Here is a 22,150-nt window from a genome sequence, read left to right on the forward strand (position 1 = left end):
ATCAAAAATCAAAGCTGCATTTTGATATTAAAAGCACAGGTAATAATTACTCTGAGAAGTGACTGAGTAGCAATTGGCACAATTTGCAAGTGCGGGGAGAGGGGGGGTTCTCCCCAGTTTCCTATTATGGGAGATCCTTTTTTTAAATTCATTCGTGGGACATGGGCGTCGCTGGCTGGGCCAGCGTTTATTGCCCATCCGTAGTTGCCCTTGTTCAGAGGGCAGTTGAGAATCAACCCCATTGCTGTGGCTCTGTAGTCACATGTAGGCCAGACCGGGTAAGGACGGCAGATTGCCTTCCCTAAAGGACATTAGTGACCCAGATGGGTTTTTAGGACAATCAATCAGTGATCGCTTTATGGTAGTCATTAGGGCGGCAGGGTGGTTAGCACTGCCACCTCACAGCACCAAGGACCCGAGTTCAATTCCGGCCTTGGGTGACTGTGTGGAGTCTGCACGTTCTCTCCGTGTCTGTGTGGGTTTCCTCCGGTTTCCTCCCACAGTTCAACGATATGTGGGTCAGGTGGATTGGCCATGCTAAGTTGATTCCTTAGTGGAAGGGGCATTAGCAGGGTAGATGTGTGGAGATATGGGGATGGGGCCTGGGTGGGATTGTTGTCAGTGCGGGCTCGATAGGCTGAATGGCCTCCTTCTGCACTATAGAGATTCTATGATTGTGACGAGATTTATATTCCAGATTAATTAACTGAATTTAAATTCCACAACCTACCGTGGTGGGACTTGAACCCTTGTCCCCAGGAGCATTAGCCTGGACCTCTGGATTACTAGTCCAGTGACATTACCATTGCGCCACCATCTCCCCCAGAATCATGGCTAAAGTTTATTCTCACATAACACCTCCAGACGCTGATCAATCCAGATAAACTTCCCGACAAACAAACTCCAATTCAAAAGTACCTCAGTGACTGTGAGGCACTCGGAGAGGTCCTGGGGGCAAGGAGAGTTCTGGAGAAATAAAACTGGACTTTTCCAGGATCCCGGGGATTTGGAAATCAGGAAAGTGCAATCCTGGAACTGAACTCATTCTCCAGGCTGCATAGGAGGAGCCAGTCAGACTATAACAAAGCGACAAGATGGATCGAGCTGTTTGGCCAATATCGGGGTTTATTTATTAGTCACAATATGCTTACATTAACACTGCAATGAAGTTACTATGAAAATCCCCTAGTCACCACACTCCAGCGCCTGTTCGGGTACACTGAGGGAGAATTTAACGCACCTAACCAGCACGTCTTTCGGACTGTGGGAGGAAACCCACGCCGACATGGGGAGAACGTGCAGACTCCGCACAGACAGTGACCCGAGCTGGGAATCGAACCCGGGTCCCTGGCGCTGTGAGGCGGAAGTGTGAACCACTGTGCTGCCCTCAATGTGCCATTTAGACAATCACGAGACCAACATTTTGTTTTCAATCCAACATTTTCCTCCTGACTCAGTGAATTGGGTTATAACTTTACAATGTTCCCGCATTGAGAGGATGTGGGTGGGTGGTTGGGGGGATTGGAGGGGGGAGGGGGGGGGGGTTGTCACATGTTTGTTGCTCTGTGCAGCTTGTGTTACTGCCTTCTTTCCGAGCAGGTTTGGATGGAACGGGATCCTTCACACAGTGGGAAGCCCCCTGTCACAGACTGTGTTCACTGCTCTCTGTATCACCAAATGCTGTGTTAGGAACGTGCTATCTGATCAGGTCGTGGGTTGATCATAGAATCATAGAAACCCGACAGTACAGAAAGAAGCCATTCGGCCCATCGAGTCTGCACCGACCACAATCCCACCCAGGCCCTACCCCTATATCCCTACATATTTACCCACTAATCCCTCTAACCTACGCATCTCAGGATACTAAGGGCAATTTTTTTCAGCATGGCCAATAAACCTAACCCGCACATCTTTGGACTGTGGGAGAAAACATGAGCACCCGGAGGAAACCCACGCAGACACGAGGAGAATGTGCAAACTCCACACAGACAATGACCCAAGCCGGGAATTGAACCCAGGTCCCTGGAGCTGTGAAGCAGCAGTGCTAACCACTGTGCTACCGTGCCGCCCTCTATGGGCCAAAATGTGGGCCAAATGTGGGCAATTGGGATTAGCTTAGGGGTTTAAAAAAAAAGGGCGGCATGGACAAGTTGGGCCGAAGCGCCTGTTTCCACGCTGTAAACCTCTATGACTCTAAGTTGGGGCAGCACTGTCACTGTCTGTGTGGAGTTTGCACATTCTCCCCGTGTCCGCTTGGGTTTTTTCCAGGTGGTCCGGTTTCCTCCCACCGTCCAATGATGTGTGGGTTAGGCCATGCTAAATTGCCCCTTAGTGTCTGGGGGGACTAGTTAGGGCAAATGCATAGGGTTATGGGGATCGGGCCTTGGTGGGATTGTGGTCGGTGCAGACCCAATGGGCCGAATGGCCGCCTCCTGCACTGTAGTGTAATACTTTTCACTGTATGTTCATACATGTGGGAAATCAAATCAATAGTATTCTATTATTCTATGATCTTTCGACTGTGGGAGGAAACTGGAGTACCCGGGGGAAACCCATGCAGATATGGGGAGAATGTGCAAACTTCACATAGTCACCCAAGCCGGGAATTAAACCCGGATCCCTGGCGCTGTGAAGCAGCAGTGCTAACCACTGTGCTGCTCCAACTTATATAAGAACTGTAAGTGACTGTGTATCCATTGAATAAACAGGAACTGTATAAAGGTTGTGTGTATCACAATTTTATAGAATTAGCTTGTTAAGTAACAGAAAGGGCAGGTAAGGGAGATGTAGCAGATGCAATATATTTAGATGTCCAAAAGCCCTTTGATAAGGAACCAGATAACACGCTTGTAACCAAGATCAGGGCATGACTTATGCCCAGGAGACATGTCTCGGAATCCATTTCACAGGGAGAGCAGAGCTCAAGATCACTTGTCACAGAATTGCGACGGCGCAGAAAGAGGCCATTTGGCCCATCGAGTCTGCACCAACTCACCAAAAGAGCATCTTACTCAGGCCTTCTCCTCCTCCCTATCCCTGTAACCCCACGCATTTAGCATGGCCAATCCCCCTAACCTACACATCTTTGGAGTGTGGGAGGAAACCGGAGCACCCGGAGAAAACCCACACAGACACGGGGAGAATGTACAAACTCCACACAGACAGTGACCCAAGCCGGGAATCGAACCCGGGTCCCTAGCGCTTTGAGGCAGCAGTGCTAACCCACTATGCCACCGTGCTGCATCTGTATACCGGTGGCGTATGTGCCACCGTGCCATGTCTGTATCTCACGCTGATTACGCGATGGTCACTAATAAATCCAATCAGGAATTCAGGAGATACTTCTTCACCCGGTGCCTGGTGAGAATGTGGAACTCTCCCACAGTGAGTAGTTAAGAGGAATCGTATAGGTGTAGTTAAGGGGTAACTAGATAAACACACGAAGGTGAGAGGAATAGGAGGATAAATTGATGTTCGATAAAGTGGAAGGGCAGGAAGTTTCCATTGTTCATGGACACCAGCACAGAACAGCAAGGTACAGTGGCCTGTTTGATTGCTGAATATCTGATGTCAGACTTTAAAGTTTTAAAGTTTATTTATTAGTCACAAGTAAGGCTTACATTAACACTGCAATGAAGTTACTGTGAAATTCCCCTAGTCACCACAGTCCGGCGCCTGTTCGGGTCAATGAACCTAAGCAGCACGTCTTTCAGAATGTGGGAGAAAACCGGAGCACCCGGAGGAAACCCACACAGACATGAGGAGAACGTGCAAACTCCACACAGACAGTGACCCAAACCGGGAATCGAACGCGGGTCCCTGGTGCTGTGAAGCAGCAGTGCTAACCACTGTGCCATCATGCCGCTCCTGTAGTTCCACAAGAGCTGGACTGCCACTGTATCTATCACACTGTCTATACTGCGATTGTATTGTGACTGTACCTCTCACACTGTCTATACTGGGATTGTATTGTGACTGTATCACACTGTCTATACTGAGATTGTATTGTGACTGTATCTATCACACTGGCTATACAGGGATTGTATTGTGACTGTATCTGTCACACTGTGACTGTACATTACTCATTGTAAACACAGGGGATATGTTGTGACAAATTCGGCACAGTTGTTCAGGGTTTGTGTCTCTCTGAATTACACTGATTTTCCATGTTACAAAAGGCTGAATACATAATGCAGTGAAAAAAAATCTACTCTAATATATATCCCAGTAGCTGACACTAATCTAATCAAGTCAGTGCATCATTCCACATGAGCATGAAGTAGGAATGGATTTTCAGAATCATTATTTGCCTGAATTTCTTAAGTAATTATACCCTAATGTATTCATAAATCACGCCGAGTAACAGGAACACCAGTCCATGTGTGGGAAGCTGAGTTGATACAAGTTTGAGAATAGCAATGAAATTAGACACATTGCAACCAACTATCCTTTACACCCTCACGCAAGGACTGGAGTGATCGGATAACATGGTGCTATATGGAGAGCATGGCCATACCTGCAAACTCAGCAATGCAGTTCTGCTCTCGAGTGTATTAAACAACACAGCTACTGCTCGGGTGTCTGGATCTATATCCGCACACCAAGGTGCATTTCATTTAAGTTAAATTCTACCCCATTATGCAGTTAACAGTAGAGGGAGAGCAAAGCACAACCTGCTTTCCCCTGACATTGGCTGAACTCCCTTTCAGTTGGCTCCAACATTATACACGCACGACTATACAGACTTATACAATCACAGACACACTGACACACACAGAAACACAGACTTGTACACTCACAGGCACACACACACGAATATACAGACTTATACAATCAAAGACACACAGACACACAAATACACAGCCACACGAACACATGCACACAAATACACAGCCTTATACACTCAGACACACTGACACACACACACAGACATATACACTCACAGATACTGACACACACAAATACACACTTGTACAATGAGACCACATTTGGAATATTGTGTGCAGTTCTGGTCACCTCACTATAAGAAGGATGTGGAAACGCTGGAAAGAGTGCAAAGGAGATTTACCAGGATGCTGCCTGGTTTGGAGGGTAGGTCTTATGAGGAAAGGTTGAGGGAGCTAGGGCTGTTCTCTCTGGAGCGGAGGAGGTTGAGGGGAGACTTAATAGAGGTTTATAAAATGATGAAGGGGATAGATAGAGTGAACATTCCTCGGGTGGATGGAGCTATTACAAGGGGGCATAAATATAGGGTTCATGGTGGGAGATATAGGAAGGATGTCTGAGGTAGGTTCTTTACTCAGAGAGTGGTTGGGGTGTGGAATGGACTGCCTGCAGTGATAGTGGAGTCAGACACTTTAGGAACATTTAAACGGTTATTGGATAGGTACATGGAGCACACTAGGATGATAGGGAGTGGGATAGCTTGATCTTGGTTTCAGATAAAGCGCGGCACAACATCGTGGGCCGAAGGGCCTGTTCTGTGCTGTACTGTTCTATGTTCTAATCACTAAGGAAATTTGGCATGTCAGCTATGACTCTCACCAACTTTTACAGATGCACCATAGAAAGCATTCTTTCTGGTTGTATCACAGCTTGGTATGGCTCCCGCTCTGCCCAAGACCACAAGGAACTACAAAAGATTGTGAATGTTGCCCAATCCATCATGCAAACCAGCCTCCCATCCATTGACTCTGTCGACACTTCCCACTGCCTCGGCAAAGCAGCCAGCATAATTAAGGACCCCACGCACCCCGGACATTCTCTCTTCCACCGTCTTCCGTCGGGAAAAAGATACAAAATTCTGAGGTCACGTACCAACCAACTCAAGAACAGTTTCTTCCCTGCTGCTGTCAGACTTTTGAATGGACTTACCTTGCATTAAGTTGATCTTTCTCTACACCCTAGCTATAACTGTAACACTACATTCTGCACTCTCTCATTTCCTTCTCTATGAATGGTATGCTTTGTCTGTATAGCGCGCAAGAAACATTACTTTTCACTGTTAATACATGTGACAATAATAAATCAAACAGATACACACACATACAGATTTATACACTCCCTGACCCACACACAAATACAGACTTGTACACTCCCTGACACACATACTCACAACCTGACATGTGCACTCAAACATGCACACACTCAAACACTGACGCTGACACACACACACATTGACACACACCCAATCTGACACACAAACGCACTCTGACACTGACATACATAGTGACACACACTGACATTGATACACACACTGACACACACCCATTGACACTGATAAACACACACACACTGACAGACACACAGTGACACACTGACACACCAAGACTAACACACTGACACACACATTGATACACACACACTGAGACACTTGCTGGCAAACACACAGTGACACTGACACACACACACACAGTGACACTGACACACACACACACACAGTGACACTGACACACATACTGATACACATTCGCTGGCAAACATACACATTCGCACACTGACACATTGATACACAGACATTGACACACAGACACACTCGCTGACACAGAGAGACACATTCTGACACACACATGTGGATATATCCACCCATGCCCAGGTCCTCCTGTGCCAGTTAGTGTGTGGTAGGGGCTCTGAATTCCCTGCCACCCTCTCCCCAGTTCCCCTTTCCCCGCTCTCACATACTCACATGCCCAGGTCCCCGTACGTGTTGTAAAACTCCATGTAGTTGCAGGCTTGAATCCAGCCGACCACCCAGGTCTCTGCCCGGAGGATGGGGGGCACACACACCCGGGCTGTGGCTCGGAAGTAAGGGGTTCGATAGCGCAGCACAATGTCTGAGCTTTCGTCGATGATGGTGGGGCTGTGGTCGATGCTGGCGGAGATGTCCTTGATGCAGATGGACTCGCGGCAGACCCTGGGCTTGCAGACCAGGCTGTTAATACAACCCATAGCACTGGGTAAGAGGACAAGGAGGGCGAGAGACAACAGCACCCAGGACACAAGGCGAAACATTGAGCTCAGCACTTAGAGGGAAAACTCTGTCCAACTTCCAGCTGAGTTCAGTCTGAGTGAGGGCAGCTTCCAGTCATTCATTCAGCGCTGACAATGCCGGGCTGAAGCCGCCACAGCTGCCCCAGTGAGAGAGGCCCTTCAAACACAGGCTGGGACCACAGACAAATCTTCCACCGGCTCAATGGCAATGCTGTCCTGGTTCCTTAAAGCTGAAGAGTGAAGATATTCCAGTCTCTCTCAATCCCAGAATGAAGGAGCAGATTAATTCTTCTTGTCCAGATGACAGGGTTTTTCTGAAGCCCTGCTGCCACTCCGCCCTCGCTGGCTGCTAGCCCCCTCTGCCCTGCCAGCCCCACCTCTCTGCCATGTCTCACAGAGATGCTGAGGGCTCCAGAGAGGGGTGAGGCTGGCCTCCTTCAGCTTTCAGCCCACTGGTGGCCATAGGGTGTAGAGAATGTCTCTGTCTATCTGTCCCTGTCTCTATCTCTCTGTCTGTCCCCGTGAGTCTTGGGGACTCTAACAGTCTGGAGGATATTGCTGTTTTCCTCTCTCTGTCTGTCCGTTCCTGTCTCTCTTTTGTCCCTGTCTCTCTCTGTCTGTCCTGCCCCGCTCTCTCTCTCTGCCCTGTACCTCTCTGTCTGTTCCTGTCTCTCTCTCTGTCTGTCCGTTCCTGTCTCTCTTTTGTCCCTGTCTGTCCTGCCCCGCTCTCTCTCTGTCCTGTACCTCTCTGTCTGTTCCTGTCTCTCTCTCTGTCTGTCTCTGTGAGTCTTGGGGACTCTCTGACAGTCTAGAGGAGATTGCTGTTCTCACTCTGTCTGTCCGTCACTGTCTCTCTTGTCCCTGCCTCTCTCTCTTGTCCCTCTCTGTCCTGTCCCTCTCTGTCTGTCCCTGTCGCTGTGAGTCTTGGGGACTCTCTAGCAGTCTAGAGGAGATTGCTGCTTTTCTCTCTCTGTGCTCCCACCCTCTCTGCGGTTGCTGACTGTATCCTGGGCCAGCCAGCAGCTCCACACTGTCGCTGCCGCTCACAATTCACATTATTAGCCCCGTAACAACACGGCGCTGGGTCACCGGCACACCCACAAAGACATTGCCCCTCCTCAGCTCCACTCTGCTGAGGTTAGGTTCCAATCCAGCCCACTGCTGCTAACAAATAAATAAATATTCAATCATATCCCTCTCCCCCTTTCACCCCCACTTCTCCTTCTGGAGCTGTTTCTATCTGACACAGAATGGGCTGACCTCCAGCATGTGAAATGTCCTGTTTGAAGGTGATTTGAAATAGAATCTCTCTCTCTGACACTGGGATGGAGCCTTTTATCTTCATTCAGGGCGATTTCCGGGGTTTAATATCTTTATGCATTGTGGGACTTGTAGTTTTAATCTCTCTCTACCTTCCCCTTTTTCAGATTTGGGTTTCTCTCCCCCCGGGGGAAAGCTGAACGATTCTCTCTCTAGGCTTTGCCCAGCGCTGGAAAATGCTGCACTTTTCCCCCAATCAGCTAAAGCGCCAATTCTCCCTTTGGGTCACAGACTTTCCTATTCAGTCCCCGGGACGCCTCCCCCCCCCCCACTGAAAATATTAATACCCACCCCAGAGACCCCCCCCCAACTGAAAATATTAATACCCACCCCAGAGACCCCCCCAACTGAAAATATTAATACCCACCCCAGAGACCCCCCCCAACTGAAAATATTAATACCCACCCCAGAGACCCCCCCAACTGAAAATATTAATACACACCCCAGAGACCCCCCTGTAAATATTGACTGTCCCCCCAGTGACCCCCTTGTAAATATTGACACTCCCCCACATACTCCCCTGTAAATATTGACACCCCCCCCCCCGGACCCCCCCTGTAAATATTGACTGTCCCCCCAGAGACCCCCCTGTAAATATTGACTTTCCCCAGAGACTCCCCTGTAAATATTGACACTCCCCCAGAGACCCCCCTGTAAATATTGACACCCCCCCCCGGGGACCCCCCCTGTAAATATTGACACTCCCCCAGAGACCCCCCTGTAAATATTGACACTCCCCCAGAGACCCCCCTGTAAATATTGGCTCTCCCCCAGAGACCCCCTTGTAAATATTGACACTCCCCCAGAGACCCCCCTGTAAATATTGGCTCTCCCCCAGAGACCCCCTTGTAAATATTGACACTCCCCCAGAGACCCCCTTGTAAATATTGACACTCCCCCAGAGACCCCCCTGTAAATATTGGCTCTCCCCCAGAGACCCCCTTGTAAATATTGACACTCCCCCAGAGACCCCCTTGTAAATATTGACACTCCCCCACAGACTCCCCTGTAAATATTGACACCCCCCCCCCCCCGGGACCCCCCCTGTAAATATTGACTGTCCCCCCAGAGACCCCCCTGTAAATATTGACTTTCCCCAGAGACCCCCCCGGAAATATTGACACTCCCCCAGAGACCCCCCTGTAAATATTGACACCCCCCCCCCCGGGGACCCCCCCTGTAAATATTGACACTCCCCCAGAGACCCCCCTGTAAATATTGACACTCCCCCAGAGACCCCCCTGTAAATATTGGCTCTCCCCCAGAGACCCCCTTGTAAATATTGACACTCCCCCAGAGACCCCCCTGTAAATATTGGCTCTCCCCCAGAGACCCCCTTGTAAATATTGACACTCCCACAGAGACCCCCCTGTAAATATTGGCTCTCCCCCAGAGACCCCCTTGTAAATATTGACACTCCCCCAGAGACCCCCTTGTAAATGTTGACACTCCCCCAGAGACCCCCCTGTAAATATTGACACTCCCCCAGAGACCCCCCTGTAAATATTGACACTCTCCCAGAGACCTCCTGTAAATATTGACACTCCCCCAGAGACCCCCCTGTAAATATTGACACTCCCCCAGAGACCCCCCTGTAAATATTGACACTCCCCCAGAGACCCCCCTGTAAATATTGACACTCCCCCAGAGACCCCCTGTAAATATTGACACTCCCCCAGAGACCCCCCCTGTAAATATTGACACTCCCCTTCCCCCTTCCCGGTGTTATGGTGGTAAGGTGGGAAAGTGGAGTTGAGGATTATCCCATCAGATCAGTCATGATCTCATTGAATGGAGGAACAGACTCGATGGGTCAAATGGCCCACTTCTATTCCTATGTCTTGTGGTCTTATAGAACATTACCAAACATAAAGCATTAAATGACCAGAATGGGATATATAAACTTAGTGTGAGTTTGATCTTGAGCCTGGAAGATTAAGATTTCTTTTCACCGATTTGCCCAAATTTATTGTTTTAGTTTGAAATCTTAACGTTTTTTTAAAGTTTATTTATTAGAATCATAGAATCCAATACAATGTAAAAGGAGGCCATTCGGCCCATCGAGCCTGCACCAACAACAATCTCACCCAGGCCCTATCCCTGTAACTCTATATGTTTACCCTACTAGCCCCCCTGACACTAGGGGCAATTTAGCATGGCTAATCCACCTAACCCGCACATCTTTGGACTGTGGGAAGAAATTAGAGCACCCGGAGGAAACCCACACAGACAACGTGCAAACTCCACACAGACAGTGACCCGAGGCCAGAATCGAACCCAGGTCCCTGGCGCTGTGAGGCAGCAGTGCTAACCACTGTGCCACATTAAAAAAAAGTATGTTGAGTTTCAAATTGGAACACTATCAGTGTCTACATTGCTCGTTGTTGCTGACATTCAGTGAAAACCTGTTGTCCACCAGAGGATCTCTTCATTGGGCCTGTTGTACTGGTCTTTCTAATTCAGTCTCTTTGGAACCAACAAGCATTCAGCCAGAGATTTCCAAAGCTGGAAAGCTAGTCAAGAGCTCAACCATCAGCACAATTTACTGGCACGATCCTTCTGGAAATTGGACTGCATATTTAACATAACCCTCCTCCCTCCCGAATACCCAGGGTGAAACTCAATCCCCAGGGTGGCACAGTGATTAGCACTGCTAATTCACAGCGCCAGGGACCTGGGTTCAATTCCAGCTTGGGTCACATTCTGTGTGGAGTCTGCACGTTCTCCCCGTGTCTGCGTGGGTTTCCTCCGGGTGCTCCGGTTTCCTCCCACAGTCTGAAAGACATGCTGGTTAGGTGCGTTGGTCATCTAAATTCTCCCTCAGTGTACCCGAACAGGCACCAGAGTGTGGTGACCAGGGGATTTTCACAATAACTTCATTGAAATGTTAATGTAAGCCTATTTATGACACTAATAAAAACACTGTAAATTTTTTTTTAAACTCAAAAGTATTTGTTGGACGCCCCATTTAACCTAAATTTATCTCACTCTTTAATTTTGAATCATAGAATCCCTACAGTGCAGAAGGAGGTCATTCAACCCACCTCCGACAGAGCATCCCACCGAGGCTCTATCACCGTAACCCCACATAATAAACCCTGCTAATTCCCCTAACCTACACATCTTGGGACACTAAGGGGCAATGTGTGGGTTAGGTTGATTGACCATGCTAAATTGCCCTTAGTGTCAGGGGGATTAGCAGGGTAAATATGCAGAGTTACGGGGATAGGGCCTGGGTGGGATTGTTGTCAGTGCAGACCTGATGGGCTGAATGGCCTCCTTCTGCACTGTAGGGATTCTGTGATTCTAATTTAGCATGGCCAATGCACCTAACCTGCACATCTTTGCGACACTCTCATAGAGCAATGAGAACAGGAATGTGGGGGTCGGGCATATGGAGTCATGTGATGAAGTCTCCGGGTTTATGTCCAACCAGAGCTGGTGATCCATCCCCTTGAGACCTGTTTACAAACTCTAAATTGCAAAGAACTCAATAAAACAAGGTTCACAAACATTGTGCACAATTATTCCTATGTTACGGACAGGGGGGCGGTGATGGAGTGTCTAATTTAAACAGCCCTTATTTCTCCTCTCACCACCAGTTATAAACAGAAATGTGTATCCATTTTCAGTCCCCCCTGCCCCAGTTTATACGTGGGGGCGCATTTTGCAACCCCCCACCCCCCAGTTTTGGTGTGATCCAATTTCTATTCCACAGCTACTTCTATTCCATAGGGTAAACTCAGAGGGTTAGTTTATTTGCATATACTAAAAAAATGAGAGGAGGGGCACAATGTGGCCTCCTTTTTCACTCGTACAATAAAGGGGGGGGGGAGGTTAAAAGGATTCACAGGGCAAAGTCCACAAAATAAATAATTATTATTTCTCATGTCCAGAGCCCAGAATCAATGTCCATTATTGTAGTGTTTTACAGGGGTCTACGGGCTGAAGATTGGTGCTGGATAATTTACTTTTTCAATAGCGATAATTTCCACAATGGGATAGGCATATAGAGATGAATTAGTCCTGTGGGTGATGGGGTACAAGTTCAGAAGGCCCAGTAGAAAGAGGAGATGGGGGCCAGGCTTTGACCTGAATCAAACCCTTGTTCCGAGCTGCCGCTGACTAGCTGGAGGATGGTAGACGGATTAGCACTACAGCAAGACAGCGTAATTGCTTCTTCCAGCTGGGAGAGGTGGGGGGGGGGGGGGAGGGGGGGTCACGTGACTCCTTCCCCCCTATCCACTTTGGCTTTGACAAAGGATGTATAATTCCTTTATCAGGATTCTTTACATTTTCCCAACCAATAAAAATGTCAAAGTGTTACAATCCCAGTCAATGTTATTACTGGATGATTAGGTCACAGAATGGAACCCTGGCTCGATAGATCGTAACTTATATTTTTTGTTCAGAGATGTGGATGAATAGAGTCACAATGCTGACATTTAATTTTTAACAAAAGAATAAAACATTTATTAAACGTGAAAAGATGCACTGTAACACAATACTTCCTCACCCCACCAATACCTTCACAGATGTACGCAGTTTTTGAAAGGATTACACAAATTACATACTATATGTTATACTATACTGTCCGTGTAAACCAACAGACACACCCTTCTCTGAAACCAAGTACTCCACCTAATACAACATCTATGGATTTCTCATCATCCCCCTCCCCCAGATGCTTTTCACACTGTGAACCAAAGGATCTTACAGAAACTCTGACTTCTACACAACTATTTTCAAGCTCCACTCTTAAAGAAACATGTCTTGGAATCTTCTCCCAAACAATACTTCCGGATGCTTTCACCAAGGATCCACTTCCAGGGTTTCAGTCTCTCCTTTCAGTAGTCCCCTGTCCTGGATTGCCACGTGCATTCAAGCTTTCACAATCTCTCAGGTACCCAGCCACGCCAACAGAATACCACTGCTTCACAGGTTGTCTTAAGGTGTCACCAACTTTAGGGTTACTTCAGATATCTGGCTTCTCACTAGCTGACTTCACCGTGTCTACACATCATAGCTCTATCTTTAACTTCAGTGAACAATACCCTGTTCAGATTCTTTGTCCCTTTGATAGTGCAGACTCGATGGGCTGAAGGGCCTTTTCTGCATTGTATGACAATGTATGATTCTATGACTCTCCCTGGACTTCTCTTTCATCCCCCGGTTTATATGACTATCGGTCCTCTGGCATCTGGGACTTGCTTTCTACCTCTTACTCCACTGTACTGCCTATGCCAACAGTTTCTGTGAGAGCTGTTTTCTTCTCAGGTACCTGGTTCCAACTGACCTATAAGTGCTTGTTTTTCAGTGCAGGCTCCTGATTGCTAGGCAACAGTCCAGTCTTTCCTTAAACCATGTTTGGTTTCACATCATCAATCTTTAATTACAATGTAGGCACAATTTGAAATGAGACTAAAACACACAGACGTGTAGGCACTTTTGTTTAATATGAAGCTAAATAAAGGTTTAACCCTTTCTTATACAAAAACACAGAATTAAAGTTTATTTATTAGTCTCAAGTAGGCTTACATTAACAGTGCAATGAAGTTACTGTGAAAATCCCCTAGTTGCCACACTCTGGCGCCTCATCGGGTACACTGAGGGAGAATTTAGCACGGCCAATGCACTAACCAGCACTTCTTTCAGACTGTGGGAGGAAACCGGAGCACCCGGAGGAAACCCACGCAGACACAGGGAGAACTTGCAGACTCCGCACAGACAGCGACCCAAGCTGGGAATCGAAGCTGGGTCCTTGGCACTGTGAGGTGGCAGCGCTAACCACTGTATCACCGAGCCACCCCTTTAATCTTGCTTAAAGCTATACATTGTTTCTAATATCTGCAAATACAAATATAGATTACTCAAAACTATCTGTTTCCTGCCAAAAGGAGGTTGCAGGTTCCTTGTCCTAACAGGCCAGCAGTCTCCATTGGCCAGGACTAGTTTAGGTTGCAGGTTCCTTGTCCTAACAGGCCAGTAGTCTCCATTGGCCAGGACTAGTTTAGGAAATGTAGATGACCTTTGTATATTTCACTTTCAATTTGGTTTCTGTAGCTCACAGAGCCATAAGTGTATCTTCAGGGATAACGAGGTGCCAGCTTCTCTGATATGAACCCTTAATGATCTCAGGATATCCCAAAGTACTTTACAACCATGTGAAGTGTAGTTATGTAGGAACTGCAGCAGCCAATTTGTGCACAGCAAGCTGCCCAAATCAGCGAGATGATGATCTGTTTTAATGATGTCAGTGGAGCACACTGCGGAGAATTCCCCACAATACTGCTGCGGAATCTTTTACAACCCACCCAAATGACTCATCTGAAAGGCAACACCTCTGACAGTGCAGCACTCCCTCACTGCTGGCACTGGACTGGCAGCCTGGATTATATACTCGAGTCTTCGGAGCAGGACTTGAACCCACAACCTTCCAGTTCAGATTACCCACTGAGCCCCGGCTGACACATTCAGGTCCCAGCCTCCTTCCCAAAAGAAGACTTTTCCTTACATTCTGCCGTTTCTGTTCTGGGTGCAGGTGACAGATTTTCTTGTGGCCTCTTGCACATCCTGGATTTTCATCACTGCATTGTTAGTGGGTGTGTCTTCAGCTGCCTCGGTCTTAAGCTCTGGAATTCCTTCCCCAAAGCTCTCCACCTCTCTTTCCTTCTTTAATTTCTTCCTTAAAATCTACCCCATTGGCCAAGCTTCTCATGATCGGTCCTATTATCTCCTTGTGTGGCTCAGCTTCAGATTTTCACAGAATTGCATTGCAGGAGGAGGCCATTTGGCCCATCATGTCGGCACCATTTTGTTTGGCTGTGAAGCACCCTGGGATACTTTACCATGTTACAGGCGTGATATAAATGCAAGTTGTTGCTGCTTTTGTTCAGGTTCTGGGAGACTAGGATCTTTGAGCTGGCTTCACATGTCACAGCTAAAACTTTCTCCGACACGGCAGACTTATTTTCCCATGGATCTCTGACTTAGCTGCCAGGACTCTGGGAATTGGCTAATTGACACCATCCATCCAGGCTGAGCTGAGTACAAAAGTAACTGAACACTTTCCAAACCCGTTTAGCAAACATGGAGGAGCTTCATCCAATTCAAACGCAAATCCCTGAGGGGCAAGAAGAATTTTCCAGACTTACTGTGACAGCACAGTTCCCCTCTCAATTATATCTGAGCCTAAATTAATTTGAATTCCATGGGACGAGAACTAGATTCAAAACCCGTCCCTTTTTCTCATTAGAGTTTTCTCATTAGACCAGTGAGGTTATTACAAAAGGCATCAAATAGACTTGCTGGATTTATTTTTATTCCTAGCTTTAGAGCAACAGAAAGTTGATAAAATGACCAAAATAAACTGTCAAGGAACATCCATGTTAGTTATTGAAAAGTATCATGCTGCCATTCTGCTTACAAGTGGGACCAGAGAGATTAAGGGGAGAGATCTGTTCAAAGATACTGTAGGTTTTTGATTGAGTAAATAAGGAAGAAGTTTTTTCCCACAGGCAGGAGAGTGGGTAACCAGAGGGACACGGATAAAGTTTATTAAATAAAAGCAAATTACTGCGGATGCTGGAATCTGAAACCAAAAGTGAAAATGCTGGAAAATCTCAGCAGGTCTGGCAGCATCTGTAAGGAGAGAAAAGAGCTGACGTTTCAAGTCCAGGTGACCCTTTGTCAAAGCTAAAAGGCATAGAAAGTGGGAGATATTTATACTGCAGGAGGAGGGAATGAAAGATGAGTCATAGCCACAAAAACCAGGGGAAAGGCTGCTAATGGCAGCCCATAGAGAGAATTTAGCATTGGCAAAGGGTCATCTGGACTCGAAACGTCAGCTCTTTTCTCTCCTTACAGATGCTGCCAGACCTGCTGAGATTTTCCAGCATTTTCTCTTTGGGTTTTAAAGTTTATTCATTAGTTTATTTATTAGTGTCACAAGTGGGCTTACATTAACACCGCAATGAAGTCACTGTCAAATTCCCCTAGTTGCCACACTCCGGTGCCTGTTTGGGTACACTGAGGGAGAATTTAGCATGGCTCACGCACCCTAACCAGCACGGCTTTCGGGAAGAAACCGGAGCACCCGGAGGAAACCCACGCAGACATGGGGAGAACGTGCAGACACCGCACAGACAGTGACCCGAGCTGGGAATTGAACCCAGGTCCCTGGTGCTGTGAGGCAGCAGTGCTAACTTGGTTGTGGGGGGGAGTCAGGGGCAGGGTGGGATGAGAAGAATTTGTTTTTTTACGCACAAGTTGCTGTGATCTGGAAGGTGCTGTCTGGAAGCGGATTCAACAGGAGCTTTCAAAAAGGAATCAGATTAATACCCAAAAGTTGTGGAATCCTGGACCTGTATGCTCCACAGCACAGAGGCCATTCTCCATCGTATCTGTGCTGGCTCTGTGTAAGAGCAGTCTAATCATACCCAGTGTTCTTCCCCGTGACCACAGAGAGTGGGAGCGGGTGGAGGTGGAATCTGACACCAGGGGAGTTACAACGTCCATCCAGCTTTCATCCACAGAAAATTCAGGAGGATCGGAATAAACACAACTTGTTCTGCTAAATTTCTCTTCTGGACTCCCCTTATTTGTTATTGGAGTGAAATAGGAGCTGATATTAATAAGAGCACACAGAGTTAAAATAGGTTGGGTCTAATTGTATAAGTTGTTTTTAATCTGTAGCCTCATCCTATTTATAGATCAGAATATTGCAGTCTGCAATTTCAAAGCAATTTCATTGGGATCCAAAGGGATCGTTGTTGCTGTGGCGATGTAGTCTGGCCTCTCCTCATGGTGCTAACACAGTTTTGGTACATTAAATGAAATGAAATAAAAAAAAGGAAAAGCAGGGGTCCAGTGAGAAGAATCAGCGGGGTGGGGGATGGGAATGAATAGAGTCATATACTAAAATTCTACCGCGCCGCTCGCCACAGAATCGGAGTGGGCGAGGGGCGGACAATGGAAATGTCCGTTGGCCTTGGGTGGGATTTTCCAGTCTCAGGTCGAATGAGGCCATAAAATCCCGTTCATAGAGTCACAGAGTTTTACAGCACGGAAAGAGGCCCTTCGGCCCATCATGTGTCGGCCATTAAGCACCTGTCTATTCTAATCCCATTTCCCAGCGTTTGGTCCGTAGCCTTGTATGCTATGGTATTTCAAGTGCTCATCTAAACGTTGTGAGGGCTCCCGTCTCTACCATCCTTTCAGGCAGCGAGTTCCAGATTCCCACCACCCTCTGGGTGGAAAAGCTTTCCCTCAAATCTCCTCGAAATCTATGCCCCCTGGTTACTGACCCCTCTACTAAGGGGAAATGTTCCTTCCTCTCCACCCTATCCAGGACCCTTATAATTTTCTACACCTCAGTTAGGTTCCCTCTTCAGCCTCTGAGGGAGTGCCGCACTGTCAGAGGGTCAGTACTGAGGGAGTGCCGCACTGTCAGAGGGTCAGTGCTGAGGGAGTGCCGCACTGTCAGAGGGTCAGCACTGAGGGAGTGCCGCACTGTCAGAGGGTCAGTACTGAGGGAGTGCCGCACTGTCAGAGGGTCAGTGCTGAGGGAGTGCCGCACTGTCAGAGGGTCAGTGCTGAGGGAGTGCCGCACTGTCAGAGGGTCAGTACTGAGGGAGTGCCGCACTGTCAGAGGGTCAGTCCTGAGGGAGTGCCGCACTGTCAGAGGGTCAGTACTGAGGGAGTGCTGCGCTGTCAGAGGGTCAGTGCTGAGGGAGTGCTGCGCTGTCAGAGGGTCAGTGCTGAGGGAGTGCCGCATTGTCAGAGGGTCAGTACTGAGGGAGTGTCGCACTGTCAGAGGGTCAGTACTGAGGGAGTGCCACACTGTTGAATGTGCTGTCTTCCACACGAGATGTTTAACTGTCTGGCCTTTTGCGCACGTGTAAAAAAAGAAAATCATGTGGCATAGTTTTAAAAAAAAGAGATTCCGAATGTTGCCGCCCATGTTTATCCCTCGACCACCATCACTGAACCAGATTATCTGATCATTAGCACATTGTTGTTGGTGGGAGCTTGCTGTGCACAACTTGTTTCCCATGTTTCCTACACTGACCACAGTTCAAAAAGTACATCACTGGCTGCAAAATGCTTCAGGACTTCCCGGGGTGGTGACAGGCGCTATAGAAATGCAAGTCTTTTGTTCTTTGCAAGTCGAAGGAGTATCTTCTGTTTTTTGTGAAACTGGTTGGGTGATGATGGAGGAGGAGGGGGGAATGTGGGCGAGGAGGGAATAGGGGCGGAAGGAGGAGGAAGGAGAGGTGGGCAGTGGAGGCAGGTGAGGAGGGAGTGGAGGTGGGCATGGAGGGAGGAGGAGGAAGTGGAGGCAGGTGAGGAGGGAGTGGAGGTGGGCAAGGAGGGAGAAGGAGGGAGTGGAGGCAGGTGAGGAGGGCGTGGAGGAGGGCACGGAGGGAGAAGGAGGGAGTGGAGGCAGGTGAGGAGGGAGTGGAGGTGGGCATGGAGGGAGGAGGAGGGAGGAGCAGGGAGTGGAGGTGGGTGAGGAGGGAGGAGGAGGGAGTGAAGGAGGGAGGAGGAGGGAGTGGAGGTGGGTGAGGAGGGAGGAGGAAGGAGTGAAGGAGGGAGGAAGAGGGAGTGGAGGTGGTTGTGGAGGGAGGAGGGTTTGGTGCGTCCAATGATGCTGAGAGACTCCCAGCGTCCGGCAACAGAACTCAGCTGATGATGAGCAGAAGGAGCGAATGGGAGCAGGAGGCTGAATGGCCTCAGGGAACACTGAGGGAGCGTGCAATCAACAACTGACAATAAGGAGGCCAGTGGCACTGGAGTCCAGGGGGAGCATCAATAGAAAGAGACTGGAGTGGAGGCTTAGAGAAAGCTGGGTTTCTGATCCCAGCCTGTGTGGGAGGCAGTTCCCTCCTCCAGCAGCTGAATGGAAAAGAGAGAGAGAGAGCGAGACACACACAGAAAGACAATCAGTAAACAACATAAAGAAACTGCAGGAACCCAAACAGGGGACAGTGAGACAGCCAGTATTCTATCTGACATGTTCTTGCCCACTCACTCCTTGCTTCTATCTCTGGGCAACATCATCCACATTGTTTAGTTTCCAGCCGAACTTTGTATCGTCACCTGACTTACAAACATCAAACTCAGCCTCCTAGACTGTAAATAGCTGAGGCCCAAGCACACATCCTAATGGTACCTCACTGCTGACAGTCCACAAACTCAAGAGTGTCCTGTTTATTCCCACGCTCTGCTTCCTGTCCATCAGCTCATTCTCAATCCATGTTAGGACATTAGGTCCCAGTCAGATGTTGTGACTTTATCCGACAGCTGCGTTCACTGAATCCACAGGTTCCCCCTGTCCAATTACATGTAGGCCAGACCAGGTAAGGGCGGCAGATTTCCCTCCCGCAAGGACATTAGTGAACCAGATGGGGTTTTCAGACAATCGACAATGGTTTCATGGTCACCAGTACATTCTTAATTCCAGATACCTTTTTTATTGAATTCAAATTCCACCCGTCTGCCGTGGCGGGATTCGAACCCGGGTCCCCAGAACGTTAGCTGAGTTGCTGGATTAAGACCATAAGACATAGGAGCGGAAGTAAGGCCATTCGGCCCATCGAGTCCACTCCACCATTCAATCATGGTTGATTTCAACTCCATTTACCCGCTCTCTCCCCATAGCCCTTAATTCCTCGAGAAATCAAGAATTTATCAATTTCTGTCTTGAAGACGCTCAACGTCTCGGCCTCCACAGCCCTCTGTGGCAATGAATTCCACAGACCTACCACTCTCTGGCTGAAGAAATTTCTCCTCATCTCTGTTCTAAAGTGACTCCCTTTTATTCTAAGGCTGTGCCCCCGCGTCCTAGTCTCCCCTGCTAATGGAAACAACTTCCCTACGTCCATCCTATCTAAGCCGTTCATTATCTTGTAAGTTTCTATTAGATCTCCCCTCAACCTCCTAAACTCCAATGAATATAATCCCACGATTAATAATCTAGCAATAATACCACTGGGACATCATGCCCCCATTTTGATTTTTTTTTTGATTTGATTTATTATTGTCACATGTATTAACATACAGTGAAAAGTATTGTTTCTTGCGCGCTATACAGACAAAACATACCGTTCACAGAGAAGGAAAGGGGAGAGTGCAGAACGTAGTGTTACAGTCATAGCTAGGGTGTGGAGAAAGATCAACTTAATGCGAGGTAGGTCCATTCAAAAGTCTGACAACAACATTGTCCTTAAGTAAAGACAGATTTGCCAAGTGCAATTCCCCTTCCACAGAAACGCTGTGAAAAGCTGCAGGGTGTTTCACCAGATTCACTGTGTTGCCCGCCAGTGCCAATGGTCATTTGGGGATGTGTCAGGGTGAAGTGAGAGTGCAGTCGTTTCTTCTCTCACGGTCTGGGTGAGAGTCTGTAAAACAGTAAAACATGGCGGAGAAACACCAATACGTGGTGTTGACAGCCACCTTGCCTGGTCTGAACTGTGGCTGTGACACCTGACATAACATGAGCATCGCTGTGGGACACAGTGTAATGTAGACATTGAAACATAGATACTAGAAGCAGGACTAGATCATTCAGCCCTTCGAGCCTGCTCCGCCATTCATTATGATTATGGCTGATCATCAAATTCAATATCCTGATTTCCCCCTTCCTCCCATATCCCTTTAGCCCCTGGAGCTATATCTAATTTCTTCTTGAAATCAGACAACGTTTTGGTCTCAACTACATTCTGTGGTGGTGAATTCCACACATTCACCACTCTCTGGGTGAAGAAATTTCTCCTCACCTCAGTCCTCAATGACCTCTTAGCTCTGGACTCCCCCACTATTGGGAACATTCTTTCTGAATCTACCCTGTCTAACCCTGTTAGAATACTACAAATTTCTCCGAGATCCCCTCTCACTCTTCTAAACTCCAGTGAATATAATCCTAGCCGTGTCGAAGACAAACAGGAACGATGTTCCTACAGACCAAACGCAGCTGGAGAGAGAACATAGTCAGCATCTTTCCGTCTGTGTAAGATGGCGGGCAGGCAGAAATTCAACTCCACTGGCGAAGAGTTGGCGTCACCTGATGCACTTCTGCTGAAGAGGCCCAATCAGTGAGAGGCAGATTTTGCCACAATGGCTGGTGTATTGTGAGTTGTTGTTGGCGCTGGTTGCCAAGCAGCTGGAGCCACCGATTGTCATGGAGACACACGTGCGGCCACAGATAACGTCACCATTTCTCTCTGCATTCCCGAGTTGCCAGGAGCGCCGTTTCTGGCCTTTGTGACACACCCTTCCGCGCTCACACAGAAAAGAATATCGTCTGTAAAGGGGAACAGTAAACCAGATCCTTCTACAATTATTACTCACCGCCAGGGACCCGGGTTCGATTCCTGGCTTGGGTGACTGTCTGGGCGGAGTCTGCATGTTCTCCCCGTGTCTGCGTGGGTTTCCTCCAGGTGTTTGCTCCAACATTCTGAAAGGCGTGCTGGTTAGGTGCATTGGCCATGCTAAATTCTCCCTCGGTGTACCCGAACAGGCGCCGGAGTGTGGCAACTAAGGGATTTTCACAGTAACTTCATTGCAGAGTGATAATGTAAGCCTACTTGTGACACTAATAAGTAAACTTCAATAAACTTTGAAACAGATTGTACAGAGAAGATTATTTTTCTTCCATATTTAATTATTTAAGCACACAGGCTGTATTCTGTGCATGTAAAGCTTTGATATGTGATGAATCAGACGGATTAGATGCCTGATTGTCCGTAGCTTGTCTGTGGGAGGGGCAGACGATCGTGTCTTTCACCTCGGGGCATTGCAAAGGGCTTCCCTACAATCCAGGATCTTTGTGAAGTGTAGC

At 47.9% G+C, this 22,150-nt stretch overlaps 1 long non-coding RNA gene across 1 annotated transcript; it reads right to left on the reverse strand.

Moving 5' to 3' along the window:
• Positions 1–7,579: 7,579 nt before the first annotated feature.
• Positions 7,580–8,272, reverse strand: LOC144488467 (uncharacterized). The gene is made up of 2 exons (XR_013496580.1): positions 7,735–8,272; positions 7,580–7,641 (listed from the first exon to the last, which is right to left on the reverse strand). It is a non-coding gene; the product is annotated as an uncharacterized LOC144488467 (long non-coding RNA).
• Between the last annotated feature and the right edge of the window lie 13,878 nt (positions 8,273–22,150).

Source organism: Mustelus asterias, unplaced genomic scaffold, assembly GCF_964213995.1.
Source record: "Mustelus asterias unplaced genomic scaffold, sMusAst1.hap1.1 HAP1_SCAFFOLD_1597, whole genome shotgun sequence".
Classification (NCBI taxonomy): domain Eukaryota; kingdom Metazoa; phylum Chordata; class Chondrichthyes; order Carcharhiniformes; family Triakidae; genus Mustelus; species Mustelus asterias.